The sequence below is a fragment of the Cynocephalus volans genome, chromosome 8 (genome assembly GCF_027409185.1).
Source record: "Cynocephalus volans isolate mCynVol1 chromosome 8, mCynVol1.pri, whole genome shotgun sequence".
Taxonomy (NCBI): Eukaryota; Metazoa; Chordata; class Mammalia; order Dermoptera; family Cynocephalidae; genus Cynocephalus; species Cynocephalus volans.
Window position 1 is genome coordinate 24,846,312 of NC_084467.1, and position 12,261 is coordinate 24,858,572.

A 12,261-nucleotide genomic window follows, 5' to 3' on the forward strand; every position below is an offset into this window, starting at 1 on the left:
CTCCTTTCAGCTCACACACAATCTGTGCTACCTCCATTATACCTTCTACTAGGATTTACTGTACTTGCATATTTTGTTTGTATACCCCAATAGACCCCATCGTGAGCACTATGAGGAACTGACTGTGTCATAAATTATCTCTTTATCCCACACAGGGATATCATGGCAGGAGTCAACAAATGTGTGGTGAGTCACTCCCTTCTTCCCAGCCTTGGGGTCTAGCATACCTTGTGCCCTCTTCACCACCTGGAAATCCAGGGCTCTAAGGGGGGAAAGCAACCCAACTGTAGGAACAGATAGAAACATCTTTGACAAGAAGTAGGGGGGGAAGGGGTGTAAGAGCTGGGGAAGACATCAGGAGGGACTTGCAATAGTCACCATAAAGGATGACTAACCCCTGGACCAGGGATGACTGTGGGGAAAGTGAAGCAGGATTTAGAAATAGAAGACAGAGATGATTCAGAACATACCCACATTTCCTGAGTGAGAAGGCAGAATCACGGTCAGCCCTAGAGAGAGGCGTGTAGATGCTGCTTAATTGATGAGATTTATGGGGTAAGAAGTTCCTCGCCTGCCTTAAACCAAGGCTACTCAGTGTCTGAATCTTCCATTAGTCAGTCCCTCTGTGGGTTAAAAAACTGAAGGCTTCTGAGAAAATCCACTCATAAGATAGCTGAATGTTAAACCTAACAATTTCCCTTTCTTTCAAATTAGAGGACTGAACATGCTCACTAATTACAGCTTGTGGGATATTTTCTGACACCAAACAATTCTCACACCAGCTGGGTGTCCAACAATTCAATTCGACACTAACTACCAGGAGTTAGCATAGACCCCACAGGTTAGGGGCTCAGTCCCACAAGACTGCCCCTACTTCAGATGTCAGTCAGAAATCTCTGGCCATCTATCCATACTGCTGATGGATGGGCTATAAATTGGGGGTTCCCAAGACCCCCTCAGCAGGTTCGATAATTTGCTAGAATGGCTCACAGAACTCAGGAAGGCATTTTACTTACTTTACAGGTTTATTATAAAGGATTCAAATGAACAACCAGATGAAGAGGTACTTAAGACAAGGTCCAGAAGAGTCCCAAGCACAGGGGTTTCTGTCCCTATGGAGTTGGGGTATGCCACCCTCCCTGCACATGGATGCACTCACCAACCCAGCTCTGAATGTCATGGTCTGGTTCAAGAGTTTTCACAGAGTTCGATCTTCAGCCCCCACCCCACCTTCCCAGAGGCTGGTAGGTGGGGATAAAGGTTCCAACCTTCTAAGCAGTTCGTCTTTCTGGTGCCCAGCCCTATCCCTAGATCTAGGGGTCCACCCGAAGTCACCTCATTAGGGTAAAGGCAGGTGTGATAAAAAGGGGTTATGAATAACAAAAGGCTCCTATCACTCAGACAATTCCAAGAGTTTTAGGAGTTCTGTGCTAGGAACCACGGACAAAGATCAAATATGTTTTTGTATTATACCACAACAGCTAACATGTAAGCACTATGTCCCAGGCACTGTTCTGAGTAATTTCTATGCATTAACTCATTAAACCTCACAACAACCCTTTGAGGTAGGCACTACTATCATCATCTCCACTTTTTTTGTTCTTTGTTTTGTTCTGTGGGCAAGTTTTCATGAGGCCGCTGCACATCACAAACCATTGTCCTGTCATCTTTAAAATTCCATCTCCACTTTCCAGATGAGAAAACTGAGGCTCAAAAAGGTTAGATCAGTTGCCCAGGGTTAATCAACAAGCAAGTGGCAGAATCAGGATTTGAACCCAGGCAGAACTACTTTACCTATACCAATCCTTATGGTTTTTCAAACTTTTCTTTTTTAGCAGCAGAATATTTTCTTCAAAAGAAAGCACACATTTCTAAAACAGGAAAAAGTAGAACTGGTCTTGTTGTATGGGGAAAGAGGACTGGTAAACTGCTCTCTGTCTGCCCTCACCTCCTATGAAGGCCTACAAAATCAGCACCTCAACCCAAAGTCTTTAAGGAACAATGTGGAAACTCAATGGCCTAGATGATCTTTAAGGTATCTTTTTTTGCAGAGTGGAGAGAGAAAGAAAGGGAGAGCCTGAAGAGAAGTTGAGTGAGTTGTCTAAAGTCATACAGCATCTTAGGGGAGAGCTGGATCTCGAGACCTCCATGTCAGTTCTGTTCAATTACTGTGCCAGGCACTGTGCTAAGAGCATTGAAAATGTATGCTTTCTTTTGAATAGGACAGGTGCCCCTGAAAAATCCTTGGGATAGAGGCTGGGGTTAGCATACTGGCCAACAGTGTGGCAGTGTCCGTCGCTTATTTTCTTAAACCCAGCAGCTGCACCCATTTGCCTTTCCTCTCTGGCCCTGATAACGTCTTAGTTTGTGACACTTGTACCTGTTGGAGAGGAAGAATATATAAACAGATAGTTATGAGTGATATATAAAATGGCAACAGCGTCCATGAGGTACAGAAACAGAATGGTGAAAAGAATGATTAACTTTGCTTGGGATTAGGTAGTGATGGAAAGTTTCAGAGAAAAGATGATGCCTGATGTTTTAGTCCATTTTGTGTTGCTATAACAGAATACCTGAAACTGGGTAATTTATAAAGGAAAGAGGTTTTTTAGCTTATGATTCTGGGACAGCTGCTTCTTTATGGGCCTCAGGCTTCTTCTACTCATGGCCGAAAGTGGCAGGCAGCTGGCGGGTACAAGCAGATCACATGGTGAGAGGAAGCAAGAGAGAGAAGAGGAGGTGCCAGGGTCCTATAAACAACAAGCTCTCATGGGAACTAATAGAGCAAGAACTCACTCATTACTCCCCCCCCCCCAGGGAGAGCATTAATCCATTCATAAGGGATCCGCCCCCATGACTCAATCAGTTTCCAACACTGCCACATTGGGGATCAAATTTCCACATGAGTTTTCGAGGGGACAACACATCCAAACTCCATCATTCCGCCCCTGGCCCCCCAAAACTCATGTCACTCTCACATACAAAATACAATCATTCTTGCTCCAGCACCAACTTAAAAGTCCAAAGTCCAAAGTCTCATCTGAGACCAAAAGCAAAAGTCGTTCCAGCTGTGAACCTGAAAAACAAAACCGAATTTATCTACTGCCAAGATACAATGGTGGAACAGACATTGGGTACACATTCCCATTCCAAAAGGGAGGAATAGGCCAGAAGAAAGGAAAAACAGGCCCCAAACAAGTCTGAAACTCAGCAGGGCAGACATTATGTCTTAAAGCTCCAAAATAATGTTCTTTGAATCCAAGTCCTGTATCCTGGGCACGATGGGGCATCCAGGCCCCCAAAGCCACAGGCACCCTTGCTCCCACAGCTCTGCCAGGCTTAGCCTTATCTGCAGCTTTTCCAGGCCTGCATTGCACATTACCAGTGGCCCTGTAGTTCTGGAGTCCCGGCGGCAGCCCCGCTGCCTTGGCTCTACTGGACATTTCCCTGGTGGGGGCTCCAACCCCACTTTCCTGCTTGGCATTGCTCTAGTAGATGGCCTCAGCAGTGGCTCTGCCACTGTGGCAGGTCTCTGCCTGGGCCCCCAGGCTTTTCCATACATTCTCTGGAATCTAGGTGGAGGCTGCCATGCCTCCACTGCTCACATGTCCTGCTGGCCTGCAGACTTAACATAACGTGGACGCCACTGAGGTTTTGGGCCTCTACTCTCCAGGGCTGCTGCATGAACCACACTTGGGGCTGCTCCAGCTGGAGCAGCTGGGATGCAGGGAGCAGGATCCCGAGGGCAGCTGCGCCCCAGGTCTGTCCTCCAGGATAACTCAGTCTTTCTAGGCCTCAGGGTCTGTGATGGGTGGGGCACCTTTCCAGACTTCTCAAATGCCTGCAGGGCTTTCCTCTCATTTTCTCCACTATTAGCATCTGGCTGCCTCACTGCCAAGATAATGTCTTTAGCAACCAGTTTATCTGCTTCACCCTTGCATTGTTCTCCAGCTCTCTGCTTTTTTACCACATGGCCAGGCTGCAAAGTTTCCAAATCTTTACGCTCTGCTTCCCTTTTAAATTCTGGCTTTTCATTATGCCTTTGCCATCATAACTCAGAGTAGGCTGTTAGAAGTAGCCATGCAGCGTGCTTAATGCTTTGCTGCTTTGAAATTTCTTTGGCCAAATGCTCTGGTTCACAATTCTTAAGTTCCAACTTCCACAAAGTCCAAGGGCATGGACGCAATGCAGCCAGGTTCCTTGCTATGGTGTAGCAAGGGTTATCTTTTGTCCAATTCCCAATAAGTTCCTCATTTCTACCTGAGACCTCATCATCTGCATGGCCTTTACTATCCACATTTTTATCAGCATTCTGCTTGCCACCACATAAGTCTCTGACATTCCAAACTTTCCCTCATCTTTTTCTCTTCTTCTAAGTCCTCCAAACTCCTTCAACCTTTGCCCATTACCCAGTTCCAAAGCTGCAACCACATTTTCAAGTATCTGTATAGCAACACCCCACTTCTGGTACCAATTTTGTTTCAGTCCGTTTTGTGTTGCTATAACAGAATACCCGAAACTGGGTAATTTATAAAAGAAAGAGGTTTATTTGGCTTATGATCCTGGGACAGCTGCGTCTGGCATGGGCCTCAAGCTGCTTTTATTCATGGCGTAAAGTGGCAAGCAGCCAGTGGGTACAAGCAGATCACATGGTGAGAGGAAGCAAGAGAGAGAGAGAAGGTGCCAGGGTCTTTTTAAGCAATGAGCTCTCATGGGAACTAATAGAGTGAGAACTCACTCATTACTCCCCCCACCCAGGGAGAGCATTAATACATTCATAAGGGATCTGCCCCCATGACTCAATCAGTTTCCAACACTGCCACATTGGGGATCAAATTTCCACATGCATTTTGGAGGGGACAACACATCCAAACTCCATCACCTGAAATATAGGTTGCCAGGCAGGAAAAGACGTGCATACACAGAAGTGTCTAACTTTTGCCTGTCCTATTTCAGGAAGTACAACCCTTCTTTTAACTTCTGCCCATACTTTTTACTTCCTATAACCTTCTTACTGCCACCACCCCTCTCCAAACAACTTCCTTCAAAATCTCAGGTCCACAGCAAATCTTAAGAGGAAAATAAAAAAACAAAACTCTGGTAATAAAGAATGGTTCAGAAAAAAGGAAGAGGATAGAACAAGGTGTATATGAATGGGCAGGGTCTAAGTCAAGAAATCCCAAACAGCTCTAATGTCAGTAAAGCTTGCAGAAAATTTATTCTCCTTATCCGGGGCTGTGGGGTCCAGAATCTCTGATGCAGAATCGGCTGAGAACCAAGACAAATCTCCGTCTTCACCAGCTCTTGGAAGCCCCATGAGCTTTCAGTTCAAGTCTGCCCTCAGGCCAGCTGAGCTGGGGATATTGAGAGATGGCAAGAGGCCCTCTCCAATCATTTCCATACTGTGTTGGGCCTTCATTATGCTGCACTGGGCTTGTCCAGGGTCCAACTTGGGATAGGGAGATGGAGACAGCTCAGTCCTGGCCCCTCTAGCAGGTCCCAAATGCCCTGATAGGATTCTCATCTCCCTGCTTGCTCCCCACCCCTTATCATTTTCCATAAGCCCTCCCCCAGGTGCCCCTTCTCAGCAAACAGTTCATAGAATCCTAAGATTACTGTCTTAAGAGTCTGAGGAAAACATCATCTTAAAATCATACAAGAGTAGTCCTGGAAAGGACATAGAGTATCTCTAATGGAGTGGTCCCAAGCGTACACACCACCTGCATCTGAATCAGGGCCCCGCACCAGCTCAACTCAAGCAAAATCTCTGGAGGTGCGACCTGGTTAGGGGTACTTTTAATATAGTCCCCAGGGATTCTAATGAGCAGATCTAATCCTCTGAATCAACAACACAGGAATTCTTGTCAAATGGTCACCCAGTTTCTGCTTGCATACCTCCAGAGATGAGGAACTCCCTATCATTCTGTGGACAGCTCTTTCTTTGTCGAGTGTAAATCTTGCTTCTTACAGTTCACTTTGTCTAGGCTCTGCACTTTGAGGCAGCCCAGAATAAGAGCATTCCCTCCTTTCAAAGGTAGCTTTCTAATGTTTGGAAATGGTGATCTTACCACCTGTGCTCCCTAGTTCCTACAACTGTTCCACACAATGACTTCCTGAGAGGGCACCCGAAACCAAAAGCATCCTCAGGTCCACAGGTCACCTCTGTGCAGTACCTCTGGTGATTCGCTTTCCATAGGATGAAGCCAAAGCTGCCAACCTGGCTTTCAAGACCACTTGCAATTTGGCTCCAATGCTTTCCAAGGTTCCTACTCACCTGTCACTCCCCCAACATGCTGTTCACCACCATGCGCTGTGTTATTGTTGAACACACCGTGAGATTTGGTGATCTGTGCTGTTGTCCATGTTTTTTCTACTACCTAGCTGGTCCTTACCCCCACTACCAGCTCCTTCCCTTCTCCAACATTTCCAGTCCTCCTTTAAGATTTACCCTACTTGGTGCTGGCGTTTCCTCAGTAAGACTTTTCCTTAACTCTTCTCTAGGCCCTGCCTCCTAGTTTGTAGGTAGGACTCTGACAGAATGTGTTAGATTGTATTTGAATTGCTTATTTTTATCTGGTTCTAGAACAAGCACACGAGAAGACAAAAAGCACAGGATAAATGTGGTACATCTTCCTGGAGTGTCAATTTTACTTGGTGCTCAGTCATTTTAAACATTTATTAACATAAAACAAACACAGCTATATTAAGCAGCAGCCTACAAAACCACAAACATTTAAATTGTCAATTTTACTGGGAAAGAAAGTAGGGGGACTATTCTAGATGAAGAGATACTAGAGCGGGCTGGCCAGTTAGCTCAGGTGGTTAGAGTATGGTGTTGATAAGACCAAAGTCAAGGGTTCAATCCCTGTTACCAGCCAGCCACCAAAATACATACATACATACATACATACATACATACATACTAGACAGAATCTAGTATGGAATCTATCAAGTTTCATACATTCCAGACTGAAAAAAAACTATGAGACATTTTTGATACTGGGGAAATTTTAATATGATCATTAGATGGTATTATGAAATTACAGTTAATTTTCTTAGGTGTGGTAATGGTAATGAAAGAGAATGTTCTTAGGAGATGCTTGCAGGGGTATTTAAGAGTATTTGGGAGTAGATAATTATGTCTGTCTGCATCTTGCTTTTAATAGTCACTGAAAGTTGTGTATGTATAAGGAGTTCATGGAGGGCTGGCCTATTAGCTCACTTGGGAGAGTGTGGTGCTGGTAACACCAAGGTCACAGGTTCAGATCCCCATACCAGCCAGCCAACAAAAAACCAGAAAAAAAACAAGCACAGAAAGTTAATGGAAAGATTCATATTATCTTTTAATTCTATTTTTCCATGAACTTTTTAAAGTACCCTTGTATGTATGTTAATAACTGTGAGAAAGAAAAGATTATTAAATCTGGGTGCAATACTGATGTATATTTTATGTATATAGATGTTCAGTATATATATAAATCTTTCAATTTTTATATTTGAATATTTTCAAAATAAAATATTGAGGGGGGAGATCACAGATTCAAGGTAAGTTTTCAGTATTAATTTCAGGATTCCCTCCTTCTGCTCCAAGTTCATTTTAATCTGCATTAATGACACTTGTGGGGAAAAGTGTGAAAAACCCTAACTTTTGTTTCCCTCTCCATCATTCTGTCCTGCCAGACTTTGAGTCCCCAAAGAAGAGGCTAACTCAGTCATCTCTGTATTCTCAGAGCCCAGCACAGAGCCTGCCACAGAGGGTGTTTAATAAATGCTCCTTGAACGAGCAAAACCATTACCTTGATATACACGTGACCATAGGAAAACTCTATCTCCTCTCAGTTTCCCCTTCTGTAAAATAGGGTTGGACTAGATGACCTAAGGACTAGAAAGTCCTTTCCAGCTCTAGCACCTATAGATGCTGTCCTCATAATTGGCTGGAGCTTTGAAGGAAAGGCAGGGGCCCTTTTTAAATACAAAGTCCCACATTCCCACCAGGCAGAGATGACCACTGTAAATCAGCCTGTTTTCTGGCCAAGCTCCTAAATTTAAACTCATCCAAGGGCTTTAGGAGAAGTGTTCGCAAGCTCACACAGAGCACGTGTCAGAGCAGTTGGTTTCCTTGACAGCCAAAGGGATCACAGGGGAAGTCAACTTGGCTTCGGGCCATCCTCCTGGTGATAGTTCTAGCCATGGCCAGCACCAGTGTTCTTAACCTTAACTGCATACTGGAATCATCTAAGGAAGCTTTACAAACTACTGCTGCCCAACCCAGAGATTCTGATTTAATTGGTTTGGGGTGTGGCCTAAGCATCTGATTTTCTGGGGGGCGGCTGGTGTGTACAGGGATTAAACAGCATCTAGACTTTTTACAGGCTCTGCAGGTGATTCTAATGTGCATTCAAGGTTAAAAGTCACTAAGGCCTCCAATGTGGTGATGGGGTAAGAGTTTCAGCTAGGTCTACATCCTGGCCTTGACACTTACTAGCTGGATGACTTTGGGCAAGTTACTTCTCTTTGAACCTGTTGCCCCACATGTGAGAATCAAGTGAGATAATGCACATATAGCACTAAGCCAAAAAGAATAAATAGCTCATAGTTAAGGACAATTATTAATGAGTAAACAAGAGAAGATGGTGTGACTCTCCTAGGAAAGGTTAAAACTTTCTGAGCCTGTACAACAATGGTTCTCAAACTTGTTTAAACACATTGCTGAACACCTCCCACCCCCAAAGTTTCTGATTCAGTAGGTCTCAGTGGGATTCTAGAAAACGCACTTCCAGCAAGTTCTCAGGTGATGCTGATGCTGCTGGTCCAGGGACCACACTCTTGAGAATCCTTGCTTTAGAGCAGGGTTTTGCAACAGCATCATTAATGACATTTTGGGGCCGAGCCCGTGGCGCACTCGGGAGAGTGCGGCGCTGGGAGCGCGGCGACACTTCCGCTGTGGGTTCGGATCCTATATGGGAATGGCCGGTGCGCTCACTTAATGACATTTTGGAGCTGCTAATTATTTGAGCATCTCTGGCCTCTACCCATTAGATGTCTGTATCACAAAAAAACCAGATATCTCCAGACATTGTCAAATATCTCCCTGGGTGCAAAATTGCCCAGGTTTGAGAACTACTGCTCTAGAGAATCTAAATTAAAGAAGAATGCAAGAGTCCAGGTGGGATTCAGTCAAGTGAGGAAAAGAAGTAGAAGCCCAGAAGAAAGGAAAGTTTGGCCAGGGCTTGATGCAGAGAGGGTGGGTGTCTACCCAGGACTCTTTCAGAGGATCATTATGGGTCTGGAGTACAGAGATAACTGAACAGAGAGAAGACTCAGAGCTCAGACTTGGCTTCATTTGGTCCCATGGAAACAGAGGCTGTCAATTTTAAGTCTGGTCCCTGCCTTTGTCTTGGGACATCAACTGTCAAGCCCCAAAGTCTCTTGGAAGGAGCAATCCTAACAGCCTTTCCCTAAGGGTCCACTGCCCACAGTCCCAAATTGCTATGAGCTCTTTACCTGTTTCCTAACCCCCCATCTTGAGATACTAATAAGCAGCAGACGCTAGGTCTGTCAGTGAGATAGTGAGAAGCAAATACTCTGTAGTTTTGCTGTGAGAAGCAACTCTAAGTGCTCTGACTTGTTCTTTCCAGCTATTAACTAGACCCAATCCCTGGACAAGATTATTCTTGTCTCTGAAACCAGCAACTCGGCCTATTATTTATTTACTTGGAACAACAGACACCATCTGGAGGCCTGGATCTGCCTCTCTACAAGACTCATCCTTGCATAACTCCATGAAGCCCATGAAGGTCTCCAAAGATTAGTTGCCTCTCACCTAAATGGGTAAATCATCTCTGTATAACTAGCAGAATTAGGTTAAGGGAAGACAACACCAACTTGTGTTTTAATGGATTAGCTTGTAAATAAACTGTTTTGGGGATGGGGCGAGGGGTGGGAGGTTAGAACTAGATGGATTAGGGTTACAGGCTAGGAGAAAAAAATAGTAGGGAGACCAAAAATAAAAAAAAGGAAGTTACCTGAAAATCCACCTGATAATTCAGCCCACAAAATTCAGCCACGCAGCGGAAAAGAAATTTGGCTCTTTAAGTGCCAATAGTATTAACTGCTAGAGACTGGAAATCATAAAGGGAAATTAACTAAAAACCAGAGATGCCATTACTTATTTGGGAGCAATCTGTCTCTCCCAAAGTGAAAATACAACTTGTACCTCTAGGGATGTTTTATACTCAAATCTTTATTCCCCGGGCTGGGGCTTCTACTCTCCTCAAATTCTAAGTGGTGCTGCTATTTCCTGCTAATGGCTCCTACCCATCCTCTTGAAGAAGGCACTTGGGAGGACTGAAGAAGCTGAGGTCAGAGGAAAGCCTTTGCAATCTCCAGGGCCTTCGTTCCTCCTAATCATTGCCAACTTCCCGATGGATTGGTAGACTTTTTTTTTTTTTTAAAGGTGACTGGTAAGGGGATCTTAACCCTTGACTTGGTGTTGTCAGCACCACACTCACCCAGTGAGCTAAACAGCCATCCCTATACGGGATTCGAACCCGTGGCCTTGGTGTTATCAGTACCACACTCTCCCGAGTGAGCCACAGGCTGGCCCTGGTAGACTTTTAAAAGTGCAGTGTCAAGGTTTAAGCCTTGTTGTTTTATTCCAAGCCAAGAAAGATGATGGTGGGAGGAGGGGACTGGACCAATTTTGAGGTCCATGAACCTGGTGCCTAAAAGGAATTAAGGAGTCATTTGTGATAGTGCTGGAAGTGTGAAGAGCAGCTTGCATTCCATCTTTGGCCAAATTTCTCCTGGTTAAGGGCATAACCATATATATAATTATTGTTCAGGCCAGAAATCTGAGTCACCATTTCCTTTGGAGAGCCCACTATCCTTTGTATATTAAAGGCTCTAAGCAGTCCTGCAGTAACTAAACCAGTTTCACTTCATTTAACCCAGACTTTTCCCAAACTTATTCGAGCATGGGAACTTTATGCAACAAAGTGTCTAACAACTTCTGTGGAATATACTTTATGAAACCTCAACCTATAGGATCAAGTAAGTACATGGAATCTCTAGTTTTTAGTTAATTTCCCTTCATGATTTCCACAGTCTCAAGCACTTAATACTGTTGGCACTTAAAGAGCCAAACACTTCAAGCTCCCCAGGATTTGCCTCCTACTTAATTCTGCAACTTTACTGTTTGCTGCTCCCCACTTCTGAAGTTCTTTTGGTTCATAAAACATGCGATGCTTTCAAGCTTGTGTCAGCTATTTCTTGGAATGCATGTGTTCCTGGTCTACCTGGCAAGCCCTACTCATTCTCCAAGTCCCAATCTAAGCATAATCACATATTCTGTAAAATTTCCTTAACTCTCCCAGGCACCATAAATTGCTTCCTCCTGTGTTTGCAGTGCACTTTATTCATTTTTTTAAAAAATTTTATTTTGTCAATATACAATGTGGTTGATTATTGTGGCCCATTACCGAAACCTCCCTCCCTCCTCCCTCTCCCCACTCCCACCCAACAACGTCCTTTCTGTATGCTTGTCATGTCAACTTCAAGGAATTGTAATTGTTATGTCTTCTCCCCCCCCGGTTTTTTTTTGTGTGTGTGTGTGTGTGAATTTATTTATTTATTTTTAGCTCCCATCAATAAGTGAGAACATGTGGTATTTCTCTTTCTGTGCCTGACTTGTTTCACTTAATATAATTATCTCAAGGTCCATCCACGTTGTTGCAAATGGCAGTATTTCATTCGTTTTTATAGCTGAGTAGTATTCCATTATGTAGATATACCACATTTTCTGTATCCACTCATCTGAAGATGGACATTTGGGCTGGTTCCAACTCTTGGCTATTGTAAATAGTGCTGCAATGAACATTGGGGAACAGGTATACCTTCGACTTGATGATTTCCATTCCTCTGGGTATATTCCCAGCAGTGGGATAGCTGGGTCATATGGTAGATCTATCTGCAATTGTTTGAGGAACCTCCATACCATTTTCCATAGAGGCTGCACCATTTTGCGGTCCCACCAACAATGTACGAGAGTTCCTTTTTCTCCGCAACCTCGCCAGCATTTATCGTTCAGTCTTTTGCATTTTAGCCATCCTAACTGGGGTGAGATGGTATCTCGGTGTAGTTTTGATTTGCATTTCCCGGATGCTGAGTGATGTTGAGCATTTTTTCATATGTCTGTTGGCCATTTGTATATCTTCCTTAGAGAAATGCCTACTTAGCTCTTTTGCCCATTTTTTAATTGGG